The sequence below is a fragment of the Euprymna scolopes genome, chromosome 11 (assembly GCF_053919585.1).
Source record: "Euprymna scolopes isolate OS-2025 chromosome 11, ASM5391958v1, whole genome shotgun sequence".
NCBI lineage: Eukaryota > Metazoa > Mollusca > Cephalopoda > Sepiida > Sepiolidae > Euprymna > Euprymna scolopes.
In genome coordinates, this window is record NC_136492.1 from 92295396 (window position 1) to 92307430 (window position 12035).

The window sequence follows — 12035 nt, forward strand, 5'->3', positions numbered from 1 at the left end:
AAAAATAAAACGTGTGTATATATATATATATATATATATATATATATATATATATATATGCTAAGCCAAACCAATTCTTAAAATATTCCTTTCAAATTCAAATCTTTGACATCAAAGCTAACAACACTATATTATATGAATCGTTACAATATATAAAACTATGTTATAAGAGAATTCTATGTAAGCATTAGTTTTAATATTTCTTATGTCTATTTTATTACAGTACTAAATGGATCTACCCGGCGTTGTCCGGGAATCATTTTATTTTCATTTTTTTGTTTTGTTTTGCTTACTATCTCCACCTCCTTACCTTTATTTCTTGCAAGAAAATATTTATATTTTTTAGAAAGTTAATTCAATGAAGGAATGTATTTTATTTAAAAGTTTTCATAAAATCAATTGGGCATCTTTTAAATCATATAAATATGGCCATTTTTTTTTTTTAACTGTACCAGATTTTTTTGTTAGTTTTTTTTTTTCTGTTCCAAATTATTGTTTTAATAGGATTTGGGAATAACTAAAGCTGAAATCGAGAAAATGTATTCTGGTGAATTTAATTTCCTATTGAAAATACTTTTTTTTTTCTGTTTTTTTTTTTTTCAGTTATAAAATTATTTTATTTTATTGCACTTCTGATTTCAATAAATATTCAATTCATCTACAAATATAAAAGCAAAAATGTTTGTGTGTGTGTGTGTGTGTGTGTGCGTGTGTGCGTGTTTTCGTGTATGTCCAAGAAAGGCTTTTTTCCGAGAACCGATCAGTTGCCTCACAACTTCTTAAAACTTTTTATATCGCGCCTAAATGATAATATCTACGAGTCAACAACCGGGGTCGCCTGTCTATTTAATTTGCCCGACTTTCAAAAGATAAATATTCAACAATTTTCGATCGCCGCATGTGCATTAAGCTTTTTCGTATAAAAAAAAAAGTGAACAGACTCGCGGTAAAAAGAACACTATTCCGCACTCAAAGTTCACGTCATTAACTCGTCAAAAACGGGAACCTGCCAAGTCGCACTGTTTTTTTTTTTTTTCACACTTTATTATTTTCCAACTGCGCGTCAAGGCTTCGTTTGTTTTTTTTTTTAAACAACCAACGATTTTTGTTTTCATTTACCCAAAAACACACACACCTACAAACACCCAGGAAACGCCGGGTACTCCCTGCTAGTATTAAATAAAAATTTTTTAAAATTAAACCTGGCGAGTGAGGGTGGGGAACATGTATTGCATGGAGAGAAATGATATGAGAATGATAGATGTATGAAAAAGTCTTAAACACGGGTTTAGAGATCTGGTGATCTCAGAGGAAGCTTAAATCTGGGCAATATAGAAAGAGGGGTGCAGAACAGGAGACTTTGATGATATGGCCATGTTGAAAGAATGGATGGGAGTTTTTGGGTTAGTAGATGTAAAACAGTTGAGTAAGCAGGTTCAGTTCATAGGGTAAGGCCAAGGAAAACCTGGGAGGAAGTGATAAGGATGGATTTGAGGAAAAGAAAGCTAAATAGTTGGCCAGAGATAGGTTAGTTTAGAAGGCAATTTTAAATAAAGCTGTCTAACATATGCCAGCGTTTAAACTGAATATGATGATGATGATGATTTAAATAAGTCACATACAGGACTGATCATGCTGAAATTTTGTATAGACCCTTGTTATGACAAGGTGCAGCAAACTAAGTATTATGGTATCTATTTGAGGCATAGTTAGTCACCAAATTACTACATTTACTCTCATTTTTCTTGGAAACCACTGGCCTGATTTGACTGAAATTTTATATGAACCTTTGTTATGATAAGGTGTAGTGGATCAAGTATTACGCCATTCATTCAATGTACAGTTTGAGATTAATAAATAATTAATTAATTATGTAATTAATTAATGATGCAAAAATAAGCACAAATTTAACCATATTGAACCGTCAGTTTGGCATAAAGCACATTCTAAGGCAATGGGCTAAAACTTTTGTCCTGTTTTTAATAACCTAAAAAGTCTAGTTTTATTAATAATTTCATAGATTTACAAGCTAGTGTAAATCCCTATGTATTTTAATAATTAGCAAGCAAGATGGAACCTATTCTGATAAAGTCCATATTCGATTAAGTTTGTCCTGGTAAATCCCTGTGAAAGATAACCGTTTCCTTAATGAGAAGAGCACAACAGAAAAGCAAGGGAAAACGAAAAGGCTCCATGTTGCTATTTGCTTTGTTAATTCATGCTTGAGAGCGAGGAAAAATGTTCAATCTACTTGGGATATTGAAGAGAATCCTGCTGTTTCCATTAATATCTCGGATGTGAATTGAATTTGATGAGACAACTGCTTCCGAATAAAAAACAATCCAAACAAAGCAAAAGACATGTATTTTATAAATTCTTTCTAGTGTTCTTTGAGAAACTGTCCACTTTGAATAACCAATAGATATCATTTCTCATTTAAAGCCATCATCATTTTGAACCCTTTTTTTAAAAAAAAAAAAAAAAAAAAAAAAAAAAAAAAAAAAGAAGATATTTTCATAATGGCTGCTTTTAATAATAACTAGCAGAACTGGTGAAATCTTCAGTTATTAAAATTGCATGTCATGTTATTGATCAGATATTTTCAATGCTATTCAGTCCAAAAATGTTCTTAAAATTTAATTAAAAATTATCTGTTTATTTGGAACTTGGAGAATATCTGTCTTAGGATGGGTTCAAGTTATATTATGTAAAATTGAATGAATCAGCATGACACGACTTCTGACCAGCTCAATTCTATAGTTGATATTGCTTTCCACAATTCTTTCTTGAATTAGGATATACTTATTGGATGGACTATGTGAAAAGTGCCAACATATATATGATGCGAGAAGGTAAAAAAAAAAAAAACCAGAAATGAAATAAGGGTTTCCTGTGGCTCATCCTGCTACTTCAATTATTTTACATCTACTAACCCTTAAGTGTTTTTCGCCAAACATTTTGGCTGATGTAACCTCCAGCCTTCTTCAGGTTTATCTCATCAAACTTGAGAAGGTTTCTATTAAAATAGGAAATCTCCATAGAATTTTGAACAGAACCCTTTATTCAATCTATGGGGTTAGCATGTTCTCATTCTGTCGGCCATGACTGGGTAGAAGTCTTAAGTAATTCACAATTATATTCTTTAGATAGCCCGTACTGAAGATTGAACCTTTGATCTCCAACTTACAATTGAATTTTACCTAGTCCTTTATCTATTACACCATGAGTCTTTTTATCCATTCTCTTACGATGGCCATATCATCAGAATCTTCTGTCCTACACACATTCTCTCTATACTATCCAGATTTAATCTTCTTCTGAGTTCACGGATCTAAGCCATTCTTTGATTCACTTTACACAACCATTATATCTTCTAAAGGAGGAAGTTTTTACGAAATATTAATTTAAAAAGTCATTTTCCAGTCGCATGTATATCCTGATTAGGAGAAATGATGATGTTAGACTGTGCAGTTCGTGCAGGGAAGTATTGGCATCATCCTGCATGTGCCTGGTCTACTGAAGGCATCTTCAAGGTTGAATCTTTTTTTTTTTTTTTTTGCAAAGAGGTTTTTCCATCCTCCTATGTACAGCATTTAGTATTCAAAAATGGTCACCAAGCTGATACTGACCAGGCTCAACACAACTTCAGTGATCTAACAAGACTGTGTCAACATGGTTATGTCATATAGGGGAGAAGATAGTGACACAATGAGGTATTTTACTGATGCAATAATAATTGCTTATGGAATAATTAATTAAAAGAAGGCTCAACACATTTTTGGCACACAAGTATTGCCAGTTATTATTTTTGCTTCCAAGAAATGATTTTAAGATTTTAAGTAATATTTTTGTGTTTGAATGACAGCTGTAGAAAAGGATTGGTTTTGATTCTGAATGACTAGAGTTGAATTGTCAGATTATGATTTAAAGGTCATTTTTCTTGGTTTTGGATTGTCCACTTTCTCCATACTCATCCCTTCAGTCCTCAATCAACATTATAGCAACACAATCTCTATTGTTTAGAAACTGAACAACTCTACTTTATTCCACAGAAAAATATGTTCATTACACAAGGAACATAACTCATAGCTTGAAATAGTTTAAAGAGTATAATTTATAATCTCTATGAATGGCAGAAAGTGGAAGACATCATTTTGATTTAACTAAGTTATGAAGATAACAAGAATAATTTTAATTTAGAACTAGCAGTTCAACCCGGCTTTGCTCAGGCCCTATGTACTGTTCATAACGTGCCCTACGTGTGAATACACTTTATGTAAGATTTCAAATGTTTAGACCAAAATTTGTCTGAGTAATTTCGTAGAGATCGCAGAAGTCAATTTTTTTTTAACTTTGACCTCAATTTTGACCCCTTAACATCTATTATTTTGGTCTCAAATCAAAATACAAAGTTTTACCCATGTCCAAGTTACCTACATCTAAAATTTCAAGTTTTTACACTCAAAAGTGTGGAGGAATTTGGTAGAATCTGCAAAGGTCAACTCTTTCAACTTTGACCTTTTGGCAGCCAAATTCTCGCCCCAAAACTGATTAAAATGCTTGCTTCATGTCTGAATACCTGTTATGTATGAATTTCAAATATTTAAACCCAAAATTAGCTGAGTAATTTGCTAGATGTCGCAAAGGTCAAATCTTTTGAACTTGGACCCCTTGGCAGCTCAAATTTTCGACCTAAACCGATTAAAAAGCTTACCCTATCTCTGAATACCCTTTATGTAAAATTTCAAATGTTTAGACTAGAAATTGGCTGAGTAATTTGGTAGAGACCGCAGAGGTCAAATTAGTTTTTAACTTTGACTCCAATTTTGACCCCTTAATATTTATCTTTTGGGCTCAAATAAAATTTAAAAGTGTGATCCTTATCCAAGTAACCTACATTTAAAATTTCAAGTGTTTATACCCAAAATTGACAGAGAATTTGGTAGAGTTTTCAAAGGTCAAATCGTTGAACTTTGACCCCTTGCCAGCCAAATTTCTGGCTGAAAACTGATTAAAAAGATTTTCTCAAATCTCAATTCTCGAGTCTGGACACCGAAAATTGACAAAGTTATTTGGTAGAGAAATGTACACAGACACACACACACACACAGACATTTTCACTTTTATAGATATATAGATTTTACAGATCAGATGGATTTATAGATGCAAATGACTAAATTGTGTTTGAAACTTTAAAAAGGTCAGTGAAGTGCATCTGCCATATTTGATTTTAAGATTGAATAATCTATATACCTATAAATGCGACTTCTTTTTCTCGTTTTGACAATGATATCAAAAGCCTATTTTATCTATTTAAAAATTACTTAAAACAAACTGCTTATTATACTCGGTCAAGTATATGTGAGCGACTACATAAAGATTAACTAATTTGCATATTCCTTGGAAAAACGAGCATTAATTAATTAATCATTTCTATGGTTAATTAATTAATTATTTCTATGGTTTCTTATTAGATGATTAATTTTTGTCCTGCATGGTTTCTACGTTGTGTGTAATAGCGAAGATTTTAGGATAAAAACGTTTTAGCACATGGACAGTATATATATATATATATATATATATATATATATATATATATATATATATATATATATATATATATATATATATATAGTGACTGTCTTTGTGTGAAACGTCTCTACCAAACTCCTCTTTGAATATTTGGTCTGGAGACTTGAAACTTGATATATAGAGTATTTCTACCTTGGGAACACTATCATTTTGGGTTTTAGCCTGTAAAAATAGCTGCTAAAGGGTTAAAAGTAAAAATAAAACAGTTAACCTTGGCAAGAGTAAATTGACTAACTTCTGAGCATATGTGCATATACAGTTTTAGCCTAAAATCGTTTAATTTTTAGCCTTTTTTTATCCATCTGGTGATAGCTCAGATGGTAACGCTGAAAGCTGAAGCTACAAATAACAGTTAAGGTTGGAATACTGAATGTTCTGGTTTCTATTCCAGTTGATGGCACTGAAGTCATTTTTTTTTTTGTTTGAACTTTTGAAATCATTACTATATAATATACTGGGTACAATATAATAATCAATAGAGAATTTGTTCTATAATGATAAATTCGAATAGAACAACAGATTTTAATCATAATTTGAGAGAATCAAAGTATCCAGCCGGTCATCAGATTGCTTTTACAATTTGAAAACGGATATGAAATTAAGTTTTCATATTTGATACTTTACTTATCAACAATAATAAGACATGCTATTTCTAGAATAAGGTCTGTGCTTTGACTGGAGTTTCCTCCTACATGCGTGAAACGCACGTTTTCATTAACTGACAAATCGTAGAATTGCAGAAAATGCAAAACGCTACATTACTGGTTAATCATTCAAAATGATTACATCAAGTGAAAGTTCTCAATAAAAGAACTGACTGTTGAAATGCTTTTAAGATCATAAGCAAATCCAAGTCCGATTGAGTGACAAAAGTTTTTGACTAACCCACTCAGCCACCATAAGCTGAATAAATGAAAACATTACCTGAAAATATTTCTTTCAAACTCTTCAGCTTAACATTCACAGGGAACATGAGTTGGAACAGATACATCAAGAGCATTGTCAAGGCTGCTGCAAAGAAGGTGGGCTCTCTCTACCGTGCTAGAAAGTTACTTACACCTGAAAGTATCCTGTAACCCTACAAGGCCACCATTCGCCCATGTATGGAGTATTGTTGTCACATCTGGGCTGTGCATCTGCTACTAGTCTCTCACTTCTGGACAGGGTTCAAAACAGCGTCGCCAACCTGATAGGCTCTGAACTGTCATCTAAGTTTCAATCTCTGTCCCATCAACGAAATGTTGCATCCCTCTGCCTGTTTTACAAGTATTTTAATGGTGAATGCTTTGACGAACTACAAGCATTTGTACCACTTCAACGTAAATACCCCTAACAAACTCACCAAGTAGCAAAATCTTAGCCCTACACAGTAGAGATCCCTAGATGTAAAAAAGCCTTCTGCTCTAATAGTTTCTTCCCCAGAAATGCTAGACTTTCGAATTCCCTTCTGGGTTCCTGCTTCCCCAATTGTACTGACATGCAGAAGTTCAAATGTAATGTAAACGAATATCTTGCAGCTCAACTCCCTGCGTAGAATCCCTGCAACTTATGTCCATGATAGTAGCCCCCTACATCAAAGTAGCACTGTGCCTTGTTTGGGGTGAAAATGTAATTAAAAAAAAAAAAAGAACTAATGAAATAAAAATGAAGAAGAATTACTGCTTATTTGACTTCCTCTAACAAACAAAAACACAAAGTAATTTTCAAAGTTTCCCAACAGCACCAGTCAAACTTGTTTTTTCTCCCCCCCCCCCGATAAGAACAATATAACATTTGATTTTTACTATTGTTATACACTTGTATTTGAATATTATTGTTTATAGCAAGTTTTACTTGTAGTTAGGTTGCCAACAAAAGTGACCACTACTTACTCATGTCTCTAAGTTTTCAACACAAAGTTTTGCAGATCATTTAAACATAGCATGAGTACTAAATGATTGATATCAGACAGAATGCGGACATCATCTGATTATAATAAAGGTAATGCAACTTTATAATATCCTAAATCAACATTTTATTTATTTATTATATTTAAAAGAAAACGTTAAATATGGACATAGATTTTTGCAAAACAACAATTATGGTGCTCAATTTATTTTCATAACTCAATCCATTACCAAATTATAACTGCTCAAAGCTTCCTGGAAATTAGAAAAATTACCATCTTGTATGCTAATTTGTTTCTTAATTTTCTAGATGAGGATTGATGATTCATATTATTTTGATTATTTAGACGATTGTTCTCATCTTGTGCACAACATTTCAGCCAGTGTAACTCCTTGCCTTTTTCAGGTGCATCTTATCAAACTCGAGAATCTTTCTGTCAAACTCAGGGAATCTTTCTAGAATTTCGAAAAAAAAAAAAATGTTCATTTAATCTACAGGGGTAGTTAGTATGCTTTTGTTCTCTCAACCATGACTGGGTAGAAGTCCCAAGTTATTTGCAATTGTATATTAATGTCATCCGCACTAATGATTGAACCTTCAACTCTAGAAGAGAGTAACTTACAACCGTATATTACCAAGCCCCTTATCCACTATACCACGTGTCCTTACACAAAGATTCTGGAGTTCAACAGAATACACCTGAAGAAGGTCGGAAATGTTGTCTAAATAATGCAAATAATATGAATTGTGTAATATTTGTCCAGAAGTCATATGTCACAATGTATAATTAAAAATGCAAGCCGTGGACAGGTAAAATAATCTTTACAAATGTAATATCATCGTGTTAAACGAAAAATAATTAGAATAAGAGAAATAATTATTAGATCAAGCTAGTCTAAATATTTGGTAAAATCTCATTACCTCAAAAAAAAAAAACATGTACAAAAATAACTCAAAAGCACAACTTTGACTTTTCACAGAAAATTAATTTTAACAGCTAAAATATTGAATCTTTAAGAATATGATTCATAACTTACTAAAGATCAATCTTGATTTTTATTTTATAAAAAAATCAAGAAAAATAATTTCATGTAAAAACAAATGGGAACACAATTTCATAATAGGGCAAAGATTTCATACACTAAAATTTTTAACTTTAAATTTTTCATGTAAAAGGCAACTTAAACCCCTTTATAAAGTTCAGTAAATTAACTAGTGGCTATTGTTCTTTAACAACTGTTTTATATGTATGTATGGGTACGGCATAATCACGTTGGCACACCGGTTCTTGCCAGATCACCAAAGTTAAGCAATGTTTTGCCTGGCTAGTCTCAAATGGGTGACCATTTGGGAATTCTAGGCACTGTATGTGCTCTCCGCTCATCTCGGCATTGTTTCCGGTCATCCTGTACCTCAACTTGCCACTGGTATGCAACAATGTTGACTCAGGAGAGACGTGGTTGGAGACTGCGCAACTCTTGCCACACAAATTTTACGCGCAGGCACCCTTACAGTAGGTATCCATAGTCTGTTAAGACTGGAGGAAGCCACAATATGTATGGAGACATATAATACTGTGCACACCGAGTTGCAAAACCATCAAATTTAATAAATAAATTGCCTTTCCCTGAAAATAATTTAATTTGAAGTAACTTCCAAAAAATAAAAATAAATAACTATTAATGGCACACAACAAAATGAATTATACATTTATAAAGAGAAAGGATTTCTTCTTTTTTTTTTTTACATGAAAACTTTATCAAAATAACCGTAAAAATTAGTTATTGTTTAAATTGAAGAGAATATCACTATATTTACCCATTTTGCACGCTAAATTTGATGGTTTCTGATACCTAATTTTAATTCAGATAAGGCCACCTGTTATAAAATACAAATATAATGCAGAAATACCGATAGTACCTGCAAGCTAATTATAATAAACAGGTTTCACTCTGTCTATTTTAATTAATATCAAATAACTCACAGGTATTTTCCATTTGAAATTAGTTTTCATTCAACCCTACTTTTGTTTTGTTTTTTATATCATTTTTTTTAACGTCTTTTTGCAATTATTAATAAGTAGCACGAATTCAAAATGAAGAATAAGTTTTTACCGATTTAAAATTTCATTGATTGAGATTGTCGGACTGACTTCCTCATCTTGGTTGTTAGAGTCACAACGTTTTGACATATGGCCGAGTGGTCCTAGATGTTGTATCAAAGTTTACAGTTACCCAAAGGTGCTGAGTTCAATCCTGAACGAAGTCAGTGAAAAGTAACATTTAAAACAGAGAATCAGCAACTATGTCCCAGAGCTTAGCTGGAGTCCGAACACGGTACCCCCGTAATAATAATAAAGGGTTGGGTTTGAGACTCCTAACAAACGGTTCCCCAGTTCGATACAAAACACCTGATGAAGGCCGGAGGGCAAATCGGCCGAAACGTTGTGACTCTAACAACCAAGAGGAGGAAGTCAGTCCGACAATCTCAATCAATGAAAACACCTCATCTCAAAAACACAGACAATTATTAAAATTTCATCTTTAAAATGAAAGTCTGTTTTTGAAAATCTTTATTTAGAACAATAATGACCTTTGCTCTCTAACTTGATTTCATCTGTCAATGAGCTTATAAATGCCTCGCTTATAAAAATCTTAATGTTGATGTGAAATATGAATTACATTCAATCGTTTTTCATGATATTTATCTGAAGAAGATTAGAAACATTGTCCAAATAATCCAAATTGGGTACTATTTGTCCAGTAGTGGGATTTCAAAATGTATGATTAAAAATACAAGCTGCAGACAAGTAAAATAATTTTTATAAATGTAATATCATCTTCATGATGATTAAAGATAATTATATATAGTGATGGGACGATTCCAGTATTTTTCCTGATTTCAATACAATTACCAATTCTGTGTGAAATCTCTGATTCCGATACATTTATAAATTCTGATTCTTTTCAAATCTCTAAATATTTAACTGTAGAGTTTTGTTGTTTTTAAATTATTTTTCAGATTACAATAATAAAACAAAACAAAAAATATTTTTTTTGTTTTATTATTGTAATCTGAAAAATAATTTAAAAAGATCAAAACTCTACAGTTACATATTTCAATTTCTTTGGAATATTTAAAAATGTTTTGGTACATAATATGAGTATAACTCCAATTTTGAAAATTCAAATATTTCAGATTTGTATTCAATTTGATAGCAAGATTCCCTGAATTTCAATTTTTTGTGCTTTAAATTTTAAATATTTTCTAGAATCCAAATCATGTAATGGATTTTTATCAAAATTAGAATAAGGAATCTAAGCATAAGGTTTAATAACATTATATCTTCATTTTAATCTTCATAAGGAGACATATAAGTGATGCAAAATAATTGTTTGGAGAATAAATTTTACCTTCTGGAACAAGTATTGTTCTAGTACAATATGAATACTGCACTAATGTATTTAGATAAAGTAACTCTTTGTCTATGAAATCGCACTGTTCAAGATGTCCTCCATCCGTACATTTGTATCACCTTTGACCTTGCCTATCAAGTTTTGAAAACTTTCTCTTCTCTCTACTAATGTCTTCAACTTTACCCCTATCATGAAAGCTGCATCAACAAATGTTTTCCTTTCATCCAACCGAAATAAGTAAAGGTGCGAGTGGTTGTAAGGTGGATTCGATGTTTTAGTGACCATCCCATTTGCGCAGTAACCTGTGATGTTGCCAAAGTAGATGAGGAGGGGATGAGGGTTGTTAGATTTTTGTGGCACAGCTGAATTGCATTAAGATGTCTTCTGCTTACGAGTGACTTTTCAAAGTTACCCAAGTGATGCAACGTAGCAGTCGTGGTTCATTCTTGTGATTCCACGTCTAAGAAAAGCAAGCACGATCACTCCCCTGCCTTTTTAGAAGTTTTTTTTTCTTCTGTAATCTCACGTGCTAAGTGCTTTGCATTTGATCCAAACTGGAGTGCTATCATTGAGAACTTGTTCTTAGGGTAACTTGGTTATGCACGTACACCATGGTCACCAGTGTAAATGTTTTTGGGAGATTAATTGGTACTAATGCACTTATTAATCTGCACTATTTTTTAAATTGTATTTTTAAGTTTAATTAAAGTTTTATGATATCTGTTTTTATTAAAATTTACAGGATAGGTACAAAACACTCTCCCCTCCCCATGTTAAGAATGGCTTTCTAAATAATGTTATTATTTCAGCATGGATCAATAAATGCACTAGTACTGATAAATTTTATATTTATAGATAGATTTTTAGAAAAATTTTCTTGGTCCTTTTACTTATTATTTTGTATTTTTGTTATCAACAATCTTTCTTTTTTGGTTTCATCTATTACTAATGGAGATTTTGTATCTGTTTGAAGCTGTAACAAAGATATTCGACTAAAGGGAGATTATCATTGCTAATTTTGAAAAAACAAAAAGAAGATATAATAAAACTTTCCACTTGCATATATTCAAACTTAATTTATTCCAGGAAGCCATCCAAGTTTAGATTATCACTACACACATTTCTTAGTGAAAATCAGAT

General features: G+C 32.0%; 1 protein-coding gene across 3 annotated transcripts in view; it reads left to right on the top strand.

Annotated features, from left to right (window-relative positions):
* The window catches only part of LOC145287963 (transmembrane protein 126-like), a 158715-nt gene that overhangs the window by 54186 nt on the left and 92494 nt on the right, over nt 1–12035 (top strand). Inside the window, exon 1 of one of the 3 annotated variants that reach the window (XM_080135934.1) lies at nt 7429–7572. The exons of the other annotated variants lie outside the window; for them this stretch is intronic. The gene's annotated coding sequence lies outside the window, so the exon portion shown is untranslated. Of the gene's footprint in view, nt 1–7428; nt 7573–12035 lie in introns of those variants that run through there. 3 annotated transcript variants of the gene reach the window in all.